Source organism: Heteronotia binoei, chromosome 14 (genome assembly GCF_032191835.1).
Source record: "Heteronotia binoei isolate CCM8104 ecotype False Entrance Well chromosome 14, APGP_CSIRO_Hbin_v1, whole genome shotgun sequence".
NCBI lineage: Eukaryota > Metazoa > Chordata > Lepidosauria > Squamata > Gekkonidae > Heteronotia > Heteronotia binoei.
In genome coordinates, this window is record NC_083236.1 from 51,168,701 (window position 1) to 51,181,298 (window position 12,598).

Consider the following 12,598-nt stretch of genomic DNA (forward strand, 5'->3'; position numbering starts at 1 on the left):
AAATTTATTTTGCAGTGCATAGTTTATTTCAGGGGTTGCTTTGTAGAAAAATAGGCGGTGGAGCTCATCCAGGGATAGTTATGCAGCTGCACCTACTATTCAATGGGCAAGGTGGGAAGGAGGAGGGGGAACCCTCAGAAAGGTTCAGGAGTTGTGCTCCTGTAAGATCCCACTGAATCCGAGGCCTGGTTTATTTAATTTTCACAGTTTGTTTGCAAAACTTCCCAGCACTGATTCAATCAATTCCTTGGTAATGCTGGAGGTGGATTTCTGGGATCCCTAGAAACACTCATAGCAGTTGTCCATAGCTTGATTGGCTACTCTGGGAGCCAATCATGAAGCTCCCATTCTACTCTGTGGGAGCCAGCTGCATAGCTAGGGGCCACAGGGGGGAGGGGGCCGCAGGGGCCCATGGAGGTGAATGCAGAAAGCTGGAGAGGCTGGGGGACATCCCTCTCCCTCTTGCATGATTTATAGAGTCTGCTGATCAGCTGATTGGTGGGCCCTTTAAATGGCATGGGAGGGGCAGTGGTGCAAATTAAATCACACAGGAGGGGGTGGTCATGGGATGCAGGTGAGGGGCCCAAAAAACCTGTCGGGAGGCCAGGTCCCTTGGGTCCCTGGTTAGCTACTGACCTGGTGGGAGCAGACACTCTTGACTCAACTGCTTTCACTTTGCACCACAAAGAGAGAAGAGTTATTTGTTGTGAGAGAGCTGAAGCTGAGCTTTCCTGGGGGCACCTGCTTTGGGGGGCTATAACTCAGACTTTTCACATCTAACCTTTGCCAAACTTGGAGAGCGGGTGGAGGAGAGCCTGCTGAAGACTCCTGTTGAGTTTGGTGTGTCTCTTGCGAGGAGACTGTTCTACACCTCCCAGGACAAACAAACCAAATGAACCATGAACTGGTTTGGAGAGTCAATTGAACCACGAGCAAACCCAAACCACCGTTTTCCCAGTTCATGCCCATCCCTAGTAGCTTTCTGTATGGACTCTATGATGAACCTGTCTGCTTTTCTCCCAAATTGGGGTTTAAAGGGACTTGCAACGTCATTCTTCCCTGCTCTATTCTAGCCTCACAATGACAATTTGGTGAGGTAGGTTGGGCTGGTTAGGAAGGTGGCAGAGTGTGGAACATCCTTCCCCCCTCCTTGGTTTAACCCTTATCACAATGGCGCAGTGAAGTAGATTGGGCCGAAAAAGTGTGATTGATGCAAGAATACTTTAGCGGCAGCATGGGGATTTGAACATGGGGCTTACACACAAAGCTGCCAGTTTGGTATAGTGGTTAAGTGCGCTGTTATAGTGCTGTAGTGGTTAAGTGCGCAGACTCTTATCTGGGAGAACCGGGTTTGATTCCCCACTCTTCCACTTGTGGCTGCTGGAATGGCCTTGGGTCAGCCATAGCTCTTGTAAGAGTTGTCCTTGAAAGGGCAGCTTCTGGGAGAGCTTTCTCAACCCCATCCACCTCACAGGGTTTCTGTTGTGGGGGAAGATAAAGGGGATTGTGACTGCTCTGAGATTCAGAGTATAGGGCAGGGTATAAATCCAATATCATCATCATCTTCTTCCCTTTACTGAGTCAGACTCTTAGTCCCATCAAAGTCAATACTGTCTACTCAGACTGGCAGATGCTCTCCAGGATCTTATGCAGAGATCTTTCAACATCACCTACCATTTGATCTCTTTACCTGGAGATGCAAGGGATCGAACGTGGGACCTTCTGCGGTGCAAGCAAATGCTATTCCACTAAGCCATGGCCTCCCGTCTGGCAGAGCTTCAACTTGGCATGCAGAAAGTCCCTGGTTCAATCCCTGGCATCTCCAGGTAAAAGGACTAGGCAGTTGATGATAGGAAAGACCTCTGCCTGAGACCCTGGAGAGCAGCTGCCAGCCTGAGTAGACAACACTGACCTTGATGGACCAAGGATCTGATTCAGTATGAGGCAGCTTCATGTGTGTTTTCATTATTCACTGGGGCTGGAGCTCAATAGTAGAGCATCTGCTTGGCATGGAGAAGGGTCCCAAGTTTGATCCCTGGTATCTCCAGGTGAAAGAACCAGGTGGCAAGTGATGTGAAAGATCTCTACCTGAGACCCTGGAGAGCTACTGCCAGTGTTTGAAGCCCTAACTACTACACTGCATCTTGGTTATATGGCACCTTGATTATATACTGCCACGTGGTAAGGGAGTGTCTTAGCATATGGCATTTCCAGAAGTATGGTACAATATGGAGGTAATCTGTGGCCTGTATCAGCCTACTCTGCCAAGCTTTTACACAAGCTGATAAAAAATCAGAATCATTGTGTGAGAAATTAATAATCAAGGGCCAGGTACAAAGCTATAATGTACCCCTCCCTCCTGAAAATTGGCGGTATCCTCTTAATTTTTTTCCTAATGACTCACAAGACAAGCTGGCCTACTTTTGAGAGTCATTATCTCTTTATTTTCATTTTTGCAAAATGTATTAACGATTCCTGAAGCAATTAAGAAAACAATGTAGTTATTTAGGCTTCTGTAAATAACTTAATAACCAAAATATAAATTACAAAAAATAATTAACTACAAAGAATAATGCCCCACTGGGCCGGGGGTGGAGATTCTTTAAAAATGACCTCTAATAGAAAAGCTGCAGTTTTGAGTTTCCTTCAAGTGTGACATTTTGGATTGATTGTCATAAAAGTCAATTATTGTACATTTTAATAATGTGGTTTCTGACGAAAGACGGTCTAATGGCCAACTGATGAGTAATCTCAGCAAATAATTCCTCATAAAGGTCTAATTGACAACTGAATCTCTTAAATACCAAAAGAATGCATTGCAGTTCATGTCATTTCAATGAGAACTGGAATTAAATTATCTGTTGCGGTGTTTTTCAAACTTGCCTCTTTAAAGAATCTTTTTCATGTTGACCTGAGGCACCCCCCATCATGTCTGTCAAGGAAACCCTGTTCATTGCAGAGGATTCTGGGAAATGTTCTGGGTTCACTACAAGTAGACCTCCCCTTACCTGGCCAGGGCAGGGAATTACTCACTCCTGGCCAGCAGCTGGTTGCAGGGCTTTTTTTGTAGAAAAAGCCCAGCAGGAAATCATTTGCATATTAGGCCATATCCCCTGATGTCATCACTGTTCCACACAGGGCTTTTTGTAGAAAACACCCAGCAGGAGCTCATTTGCATATTAGGCCACACCCCTGACACCAAGCCAGCTAGAACTGTGTTCCTGTGCGTTCCTGCTAAAAAAAACAAAAAAGCCCTGGCTGTTAGTCATCTTCCCATGATTCCCCTCTTTTCCTGAAAAGCTATCAAGGTCTCTTGGACTCCCAACCTGAACTCCTAGCCTCCTTATTCCTCCATTCTTGGGACCTTCCACACAGTAAAACCTCACCAGCATTTCACATGAACAGAAAGCATGCCCTAAGCATATCCAGTGGTAACCTGTACATGGCGTGAGAAGATCGGAGGAGAAGGGAGCTAGCTGTATTTGGCTGATGGCTTGCTGCTGTCGCTCTTCTTCTTGAGAAAGCCATGACAAGCTTTTGAGGAGAACATAAGAGAAGCCATGTAGGATCAGGCCAATGGCCCATCCAGTCCAACACTCTGTGTCACACAGTGGCCAAAAAAATTATATATATATATATATACACACACACACACACACTGTGGCTAATAGCCACTGATGGACCTCTGCTCCATATTTTTATCTAACCCCCTCTTGAAGCTGGTATGCTTGTAGCCGCCACCACCTCCTGTGGCAGTGAATTCCACATGTTACTCACCCTTTGGGTGAAGAAGTACCTCCTTTTATCCGTTCTAACCCGTCTGCTGAGCAATTTAATTGAATGCCCACGGGTTCTTGTATTGTGAGAAAGGGAGAAAAGTACTTCTTTCTCTACCTTCTCCATCCCATGCATAATCTTGTAAATCTCTATCATGTCACCCCGCAGTCGACGTTTCTACAAGCTAACGAGCCCCAAGTGTTTTAACCTTTCTTCATAGGGAAAGTGTTCCAAACCTTTAATCATTCTAGTTGCCCTTTTCTGCACTTTTTCCAATGCTATAATATCCTTTTTGAGGTGTGGTGACCAGAATTGCACACAGTATTCCAAATGAGACCGCACCATTGATTTATACAGGGGCATTATGATACTGGCTGATTTGTTTTCAGTTCCCTTCTTAATAATTCCCAGCATGGCATTGGCCTTTTTAATTGCAATTGCATACTGTCTTGACATTTTCAGTGAGTTATCTACCATGACCCCAAGATCTCTCTCTTGGTCAGTCTCTGCCAGTTCACACCCCATCAACTTGTATGTGTAGCTGGGACTCTTGGCCCCAATGTGCATTACTTTGCACTTGGCCACATTGAACCTTATCTGCCATGTTGACGCCCACTCACCAAGCCTCAACAGATCCCTTTGGAGTTCCTCACAATCCTCTCTGGTTCTCACCACTCTGAACAATTTAGTGTCATCTGCAAACTTGGCCACTTCACTGCTTACTCTCAACTCCAAATCATTTATGAACAAGTTAAAGAGCATGGGACCCAGTACTGAGCCCTGCGGCACCGCACTGCTCACCGTCCTCCACTGCGAAGACTGCCCATTTATACTCACTCTCTGCTTCCTATTAATTAGCCAGTTTTTGATCCACAAGAGGACCTGTTTTTACTCCATGACTCTCGAGCTTCCTAAGGAGCCTTTTATGAGGAACTTTATCAAAAGCTTTCTGGAAGTCAAGGTAAACAATATCTATTGGGTCTCCTTTGTCCACATGTTTGTTCACCCCCTCAAAGAAATGTAACAGGTTAGTGAGGCAAGATCTTCCCTTACAGAACCCATGCTGAGTATTCCTCAATAACTCGTGTTCATCAATGTGCCTACTCATTCTGTCCTTGATAATGGTTTCTACCAACTTTCCTGGTATTGAAGTCAGACTGACTGGCCTGTAGTTTCCTGGATCTCCTCTGGAACCCTTTTTAAAGATGGGGGTGACATTTGCTACGTTCCAGTCCTCAGAAACGGAGGCAAATTTCAATGAAAGATTACATATTTTTGTCAGAAAATCCACAAGTTCAACTTTGAGTTCTTTCAGAACTCTTGCATGTATGCCATCCGGACCTGGTGACTTATTAGTTTAGGAGCTACAGGAGTCCCCAAAACAGGGGGGATCTGAGAACTACTGCTCCACATCTCTTTAGACATTATTAACAAATATGATACCTCCTGCTGATAGAATTATAACAAGTTCATAATTCAAAATCCGTTCCCCCTTTTCCATAAAGAACAGCTTTATGTAAATTTCACAGTAATTACAGAAAGACATATTGCCTTCTTGCTCTCATAAGAATCCTGTTCTTCCATATGTTTCATTTGCTTTTTGGAGACGCTCTCCCCCACCCCCACTTCCATATCTGGAAGGAGTGCATCGCACCCAAAAGGATTTCTCTTTACACCATTAAGATTCCTTGTACCTTGATACTAAGTGGCCGTTCCAATGGTCTGTGCACTGGCTAATTTGCACAGCTCATGCAAGCAGTCTGTTCACATGAGCAGTGCACCATCAAGCAAGTATCCCAGTTGCAGTTTCCACATGACAGGAATGAGGAACCCTCTCAGACCGATTTCGCACTAGGCTTGTTCCTGGTGGAGAGCCCTTTTGCTCCCGGCGCTTCTCTTGGTTGTCGTAGAAGCTGCCCCATAACTGCGAGTTGGCACACTGCTTTTCTGCAGCAAGCAAGATCCTCTTACAAACCATTTCTGCTTGCTGCGGAAAAGTGGTGGGCCAACTCACAGCTCCAAGGCAGCTTGTGCGAAAACCAAGAGAGGCGCCGGGGGCAAAAGGGCTCTCCACACAGAACAAGCCCTAATGTGAAATCAGCCTCAGTCTCTGTCTCTCTGACCAATTTTGCACTACGCTTGTTCCGGCGGGGAGAGCCCTTTCGGTACCGGGGCTTCTCTCTGTTTTCACACAAGTTGCCCCAGAGCCTCAAGCTGGTGTGCCACTATTCCGCAGCAAGTGAGATCTGCTGACAAGCGATTTCCACTTGCTGTGGAATAGTGGTGTGCCAACTCACAGCTCCGGGGGAACTTGTGCGAAAACGGAGAGCAGCCCCGGTAGCAAAAAGGCTCTCCATCCCGGAGTAAGCGTAGTGCGAAATCGGTCTCTGTCTCTCTGTGTCTCTCTCTCTCTCTCTCTCTGTATTTTGTGTGTGTACATGTGCACATGCCTGGAAGCCATAACAAATACCAGGACCTCTCAGCATATAAGAACTGAAGCAGAAAAAAAAAAGCGCTCAGGCTGACCAACAAAAGAATAACATATTGCAACATTTATAAATAATGCCCAAGTCCAATTCCCCAAGTACTAAAGAAGCTTTATAAACAATTCCTAATGTTGGTGATCAGACAACGTCAAAAACATGTAGAAATTACAAAAATGCAGACAGTAACATATAATAAAATAGCCAGAGAATATTCAAAATCTTCCATGCTGTTCTTTGCTAACAGTGAAGTCCACTGGTGTGGAATTCAATGATAGCAATCTAGAAGCAGCAGAATAATCTTTGCAGCAGAATAAAAGTTTGTAGCAGAGTGAACTTCACAGCTGGTTTGACATGCTTTCCAGAAAATGAGACATTTCAAAAACTTTCCTCCGAAAGCAACCGATCTCAAATGTAACAGATTCATTTAGGGCCACATAGATTCCTGCAGATAAATTATATCCTTGGGTTCTGGTTTTCCAAGGCGGTCTCCCATCCAGGTAACTTGCCAGGGTTGGCCCTGCTTTGATCTGGCAAGATCAGGCTTGCCTGGACTATTCATGGCAGATGTCGTTGTGCCACATTTGGGGGCATTTGTGGGTGGGGATTCCCCCTACTGGCCAGTGGTGGACATAGGGCTGCCAAGTTCCCAGGCCGGGCGGGGGTTCTCCCACCCTGGAGGTTCCCAAACTGCCGGCCAACACTGGGCTGGTGGGGGGATTACCCCCCTGACGTCGCCAGCACAATTACGTCACTCGCAAGTGACATCATCGCACCGGCGATTACGTACACAGTTGGCTTCTTGGACACGCTAGCAATTTGGGAAGCCAGAGGTTGTGGGGCACTTGGCAACCCTAGGTGGACAGGAGCCCATAAAAGCAAGGGAACCCAAAAACAGACTTGGGGGGATGACAACCCTAATTCAAATACACAACTGAACTGTTTTCTGGTCCCACCGAAACTTTCTTCCGCCCTCACTTCCTCTTTGGCCTTGTGTCATCACCTCAGAACCTTTCTGTCTGCCATTTTGCAGCACCACATTCCTCAGCCCTATGATCTAAAACTGTGTCTCCTCATCATCTTGCCTTAGGGATCTCGACTTGCTGCTACTTCCTACGTCTCCTCATCTCCCCCATCGCATTTCTCTTTCTATTCTTTTCACCTTCCCACTTCCTTAAGGCACTATTAAGTTATCAGAAATGAACTCTGCGCAGAGGACGGCCTATACAAAGGATCGAAGGGAAGAACGTCGGAACAGGAGGTGCTCTGTCACCGACAGGGCCCCAGGAGGCAGTTTGGACTAACGCATCTATCACAATGAATACATATTGTTTATCCGCTACACTTTATTTAGCTCTGCATGATAAAAATCACTTTCCACCAGCCAGTTAGCGCCAGAAGCCATGTTCCACATTATTTTGTGCAAAAAGAAAAAGAAAGAAAGGGAAGAATGAAGGGGAGGGGGGAAAAAATCAAACCATAAATTATGTATGAGAATGCCGTATGAATCACAAGCAGTAACCCAATTCCGTTTCTGGGAGGGGGGGGGGGATCTGATAAAAGGGTGTTTTTGTTGTTGTTGTTTTTTAAGGAGGAGCAAGCGAAGGGATTGTAAAAGGTTTTAATTATTCAGCAAGGAAGCCAACGATGGCAGGCAGGGTTCTCTTTGCAGCAGAAGTGAACTGACAAACAGAGGGATGCAAAGGAAGGTAAAGGAAGGTGCAGCTGGGGACACCTGGAGAGAGATGACATTTTCTTGGCATCCTTGTTGTATACTTATTTTCCGGGCTCGTTCCCCAGTGCTCAGACAAGACACAAGAAGAAGACGCCATGGCCAGCAGTCTTGTTGCCAGGGCTTTTCTTGTAGCAGGAGCTTCTTTGCATATTAGGCCACACACCCCTGATGTAGCCAGTCCTCCTGGAGCTTACAGTAGGCCCTGTACTAAGAACCCTGTAAGCTCTGGGAGCATTGGCTACATCAGGGTGTGTGTGGCTTGATATGCAAAGGAACTTCTGCTACAAAAAAAGCCTTGCTTGTCGCCCTTCCAAGAGACATTCGCAACCATACATGTTTCTTTCCGTTGCCTTGTGAGAGTCCTTGTTCTCCTGTTACTACAGAAGGGTGTCCCAGGTGTGAGGTCCCAGACATTTTATTATTTATTTATTTCAAACCTTTATTAGCCACTTTTCTTCCTTATGGAACTCAAGGTGGCCTACAATATAAATAAAATGCATTCAAGAGATCACATGAAAATACATAAAAATAAAATTAAAATCACAGACTACGACAGGGCTGCTAAGTCCAAAAGACAAGCGGGCAGGGGACTTACTGGGATGCTCCAGGAGAGGAGAGGGGAGGGGGAAAGCATGCTGTGCCTATGTCACCTGGAAGTGACACAGGCACATAAGTGACATCAGGGGGTGATGCTCTAGCTTTTTAGCAAAACTCTATGGTTTGAATCTAATTCTACCACAGAGGTTTAACCAAAACCAGAGGGTCGCCTCCCAACATCACCAATGTGCCTACATCACTTCTGGGTGACATAGGCACATAGCATTTAGGGTGGTAACTCTCTCTCACCAGCTAGCTGGCTGGTGCTGGGGAGGACTGCCAGAATCCAGGGGATCCCCAACATACTGAGCAGGGTCAGCCCTAGGGCACACAGCGCCCTAGACAGGCCTGCCACCCTCAGCGGTGCTGCCCCCCTCTACGGCAGCACCCTGCAGTGCCACGCCCCACCACCCATACAGCGAGGGAGGAGAGATGGAGATTGGGAAGGCAGTACAAGAGCGAGAAAGTTGGTGTGAGAGTGGGGAAACCAGCAGGAGACTGAGAAAGGCAGCGTGAGAGTGGGGAAGCCGGCACAAGAGCAGGGAAGGCCTCTGCGAGTCATGTGGAAGGCACCCAATTTGGTGTCCCTCACGGCTGGTGCTCTAGGCAAATGCCCAATTTGCCTAGTGGAAGGGCCGGCCCTGATGCCGAGGGGGCCTGGCAACCATAGAATAGGACTGCTTTAATCATACGCAGTCCTGAATAAAGCTATCTTCATCTGCCTCTTAGAGATCAAAAGTGACAGGGCCAGGCGCAGCTCTTTGAGAAGGTCCTGAAATTTTGGGGCTTCCACTGAAAAGGCCCTTTCTTATGCACAAGCTTTTTAAAGTGATGGGACAGTCTAGAGAGCCTTCCTGTGATCTTAATTCCCAAGCAGGGAATATATTGATAGGATTTCTACCCTGCAATTCCCGTGAAAGCAGACTCAGAGTGGGTTACAGCATAAAATCATACAATATCTCTTAAAATATCTCTTAAAAATTCTTAAAATTACATCAATCAATGGGCAACAGGATGGCAACCTATATTAATTCCTTAGGTCTCATCAGGTGTCAAAATCAGATACTTATTAAATCAATCTGCTCAATTTAGATGAGCAATTTAAAACAGTATGAGCAGAAGAATGGGAGAAGACCAGGGCTTTTTTTTTTTCTGTAGCAGGAAATCCTTTGCATATTAGACCACACCCCTCTGATGTAGCCAGTCCTCCTGGAGCTTACAGTAAGCCCTGTAATAAGAGCCCTGTAAGCTCTTGGGAGGATTGGCTACATCAGGGGTGTGTGGCCTAATATGCAAAGGAGCTCCTGCTACAAAAAAAGCGCTAGAGAGGATAGTCCTTCAGATACCCTGGTCCCAAGCCATGTAGAGATTTAAGGATCAAAACCAATGTCTTGAATAAAGCTCAGGGCGTGGATCAGTAGCCAATGTAATTGATGTAATGTTGGGGTCACATGCTCCTGATAATTGGCCCCAGCCAACAGTCTAGGCACAGCATTCTGCACTAGCGGTAGCTTCCAAACACTCTTCAAACCACGTTACAGCAATATGACTCCCATGGATATAGTATAGGTAAAGGTAGTCCCCTGTGCGAGCACCAGTCATTTCTGACTCTGGGGTGACATCGCATCAGGATGTTTTCATGGCAGACTTTTTTACAGGGTGGTTTGCCATTGTCTTCCCCAGTCATCTACACTTTACCCCCAGCAAGCTGGGGACTCATTTTACCAACCTCGGAAGGATAGAAGGCTAAGTCAACCTCAGCTGGGCTGGAGACCCGGGCTGGCTAAATATCCACAGTGGGCAGAAATGAATTCTTGTGAGTCCCGTTTCCCCACAGAGGGATCATACCACTGCCAAAGTAGCTCTTGCACTGGTGAACGTGAAAAGGACCAAAAAAGACCACCCAGCAGGAGAAAGGTGGAAATCCTAAGTGATAAAAGGAACATATCTAATAATCCAAGGAGGCAGTCGTGTTGGTCTGCAGTAGTAGAACAAAATAGGAGTCGATTGCACCTTTAAGACTAACTCCGTTTTATTCAGAACGGAAGCTTTCGTGTGCTCTCTAAGCACACTTCATCAGACGAGGAATCTGGCACAGTGAGCAGAGCCATACGTAGCTGGTAGGCAGTGGCCCAGAATGCAAAATGGTACAGATTTAAGAACCAATGACAGTGAAGTAAAATTATCTGGTAAGCAGTGATTTAGAAGGTAAAATGGTACAAATATAAGATTCAATGACAGAATAGTAAAATTAACAAACTGAGCAAACCTTTGATCTGAGTAGCATGTCAAGTGAGTGGCCTTAGAGAAGAGGCATATCTTTTTAAGGCTTATATTTGCCAAGACTTTTTACCAAGAGGTGGTTTGCCATTGCCTTCCCCAGTCATCTACACTTTACCCCCAAGCAAGCTGGGTACTCATTTTACCGACCTCGGAAGGATGGAAGGCTGAGTCAACCTTGAGCCAGCTACCTGAACCCAGCTTCCGTCAGGATCGAACTCAGGTTGTGAGCAGAGCCTGGACTGCAGCACTGCAGCTTACCATGGGGCTCCTATGGATATAGTACAAGCAACAAATCTCTCTCCCCTTCCCCCCACAGGTTCTATCTATACAGTCCTTTGCAGTGGTCCCCAACCTTTTTGGCATCAGGGACCGGTTTTGCAGAAGGCAATTTTTGCAAAGACCGGAGGGGGAGGGGAGGGGGTTTGATGATTTTGGGATGATACAATTATGCACTTTATTTTGGTGCAGCGGTTAAGTGCACTGATGCAAGCAGAAGACTTTCCTGTCTGGCAAGAACATCAGTAAACCGTTCTGGTTGAGTGACATCCCTGTGGAGTACATAAATAATTCCCCCCCCCCCCCTCACACCATTCATTGTCCAAGAGACTGACACCAGGCAAGAAGTTAATTGACAGACAGGAAGGTTTTCAAACATTATTGAATGTTGGAAGTAATTCTGGTTGGGTTTGGAGTATTCATGATGCTTACAACTGTGTGTGGTTCAGGGTAGATGTAAGAACATAAAAAATAAGAGAAGCCATGTTGCATCAGGCTAATGGCCCATCCAGTCCAATACTATGTTACACAGTGGCCAAAAAAACAACAACACTAGGTGCCATCAGGAGGTCCACTAGTGGGGCCAGGACACTAGAAGCTCCCACTGTTGCCCCCGCGAAACACCAAGAATACAGAGCATCACTTGCCCCAGACAGAGAGTTCCATCTATACCCTGTGGCTAACAGCCACTGATAGACCTCTGCTCCACAGGTTTATCCAATCCCCTCTTGAAGCCATCTATGCATGTAGCTGCAACCACCTCCTGTGGCAATGAATTCCATGTGTTAATCACTCTGGGCGAAGAAATGCTTCCTTTTATCCATTCTAACCTGACTTGCTCTACCTTCTCTATTCTGTGCATAATCTTATAAAACTCTATCATGTCACCCCACAGTTGTCGTTTTTCCAAACTAAAGAGTCTCAAGCACTTTGACCTTTTTTCATAGGGAAAGCGTTTCAACCCTTTCAATCATTCTAGTTGCCCTCTTCTGGACTTTTTCCAGCGCTATAATCAATGTTGTTTAGTAAAGTTCATAATGAAATGTGGTTTAGGGTAGATGTTGTTTAGTAAAGTTCATGATGTTTGTTGTTTATGTGTTCTTATTGAATTATTTTATAATTTTAAATGTTTTTAATTCTTCAGTTGCCTTAATGTGTGTCACCTTGGGCACCCTGATCAGGTGGAAAGGTGCATAAAATGTTTTAAATAAATGAATATTCCACAATGCACATTTCTGCTTTACCCCACTATGACAGAATGACACAATACTTGTATTTTTGGTTTATTTGTGCTGGATATAATTGCACTTAATCACATTTCAAAGCAGTCTGATAATAATCTGCATGTCAAATTAGTTGCGACTTCCGCATGCAAGACTATCGGTGCTAAATTTTTCTTAGTCTTTAAAGCAGTCCAATGGTCCCCAGATCCTTACATCACTCCTTG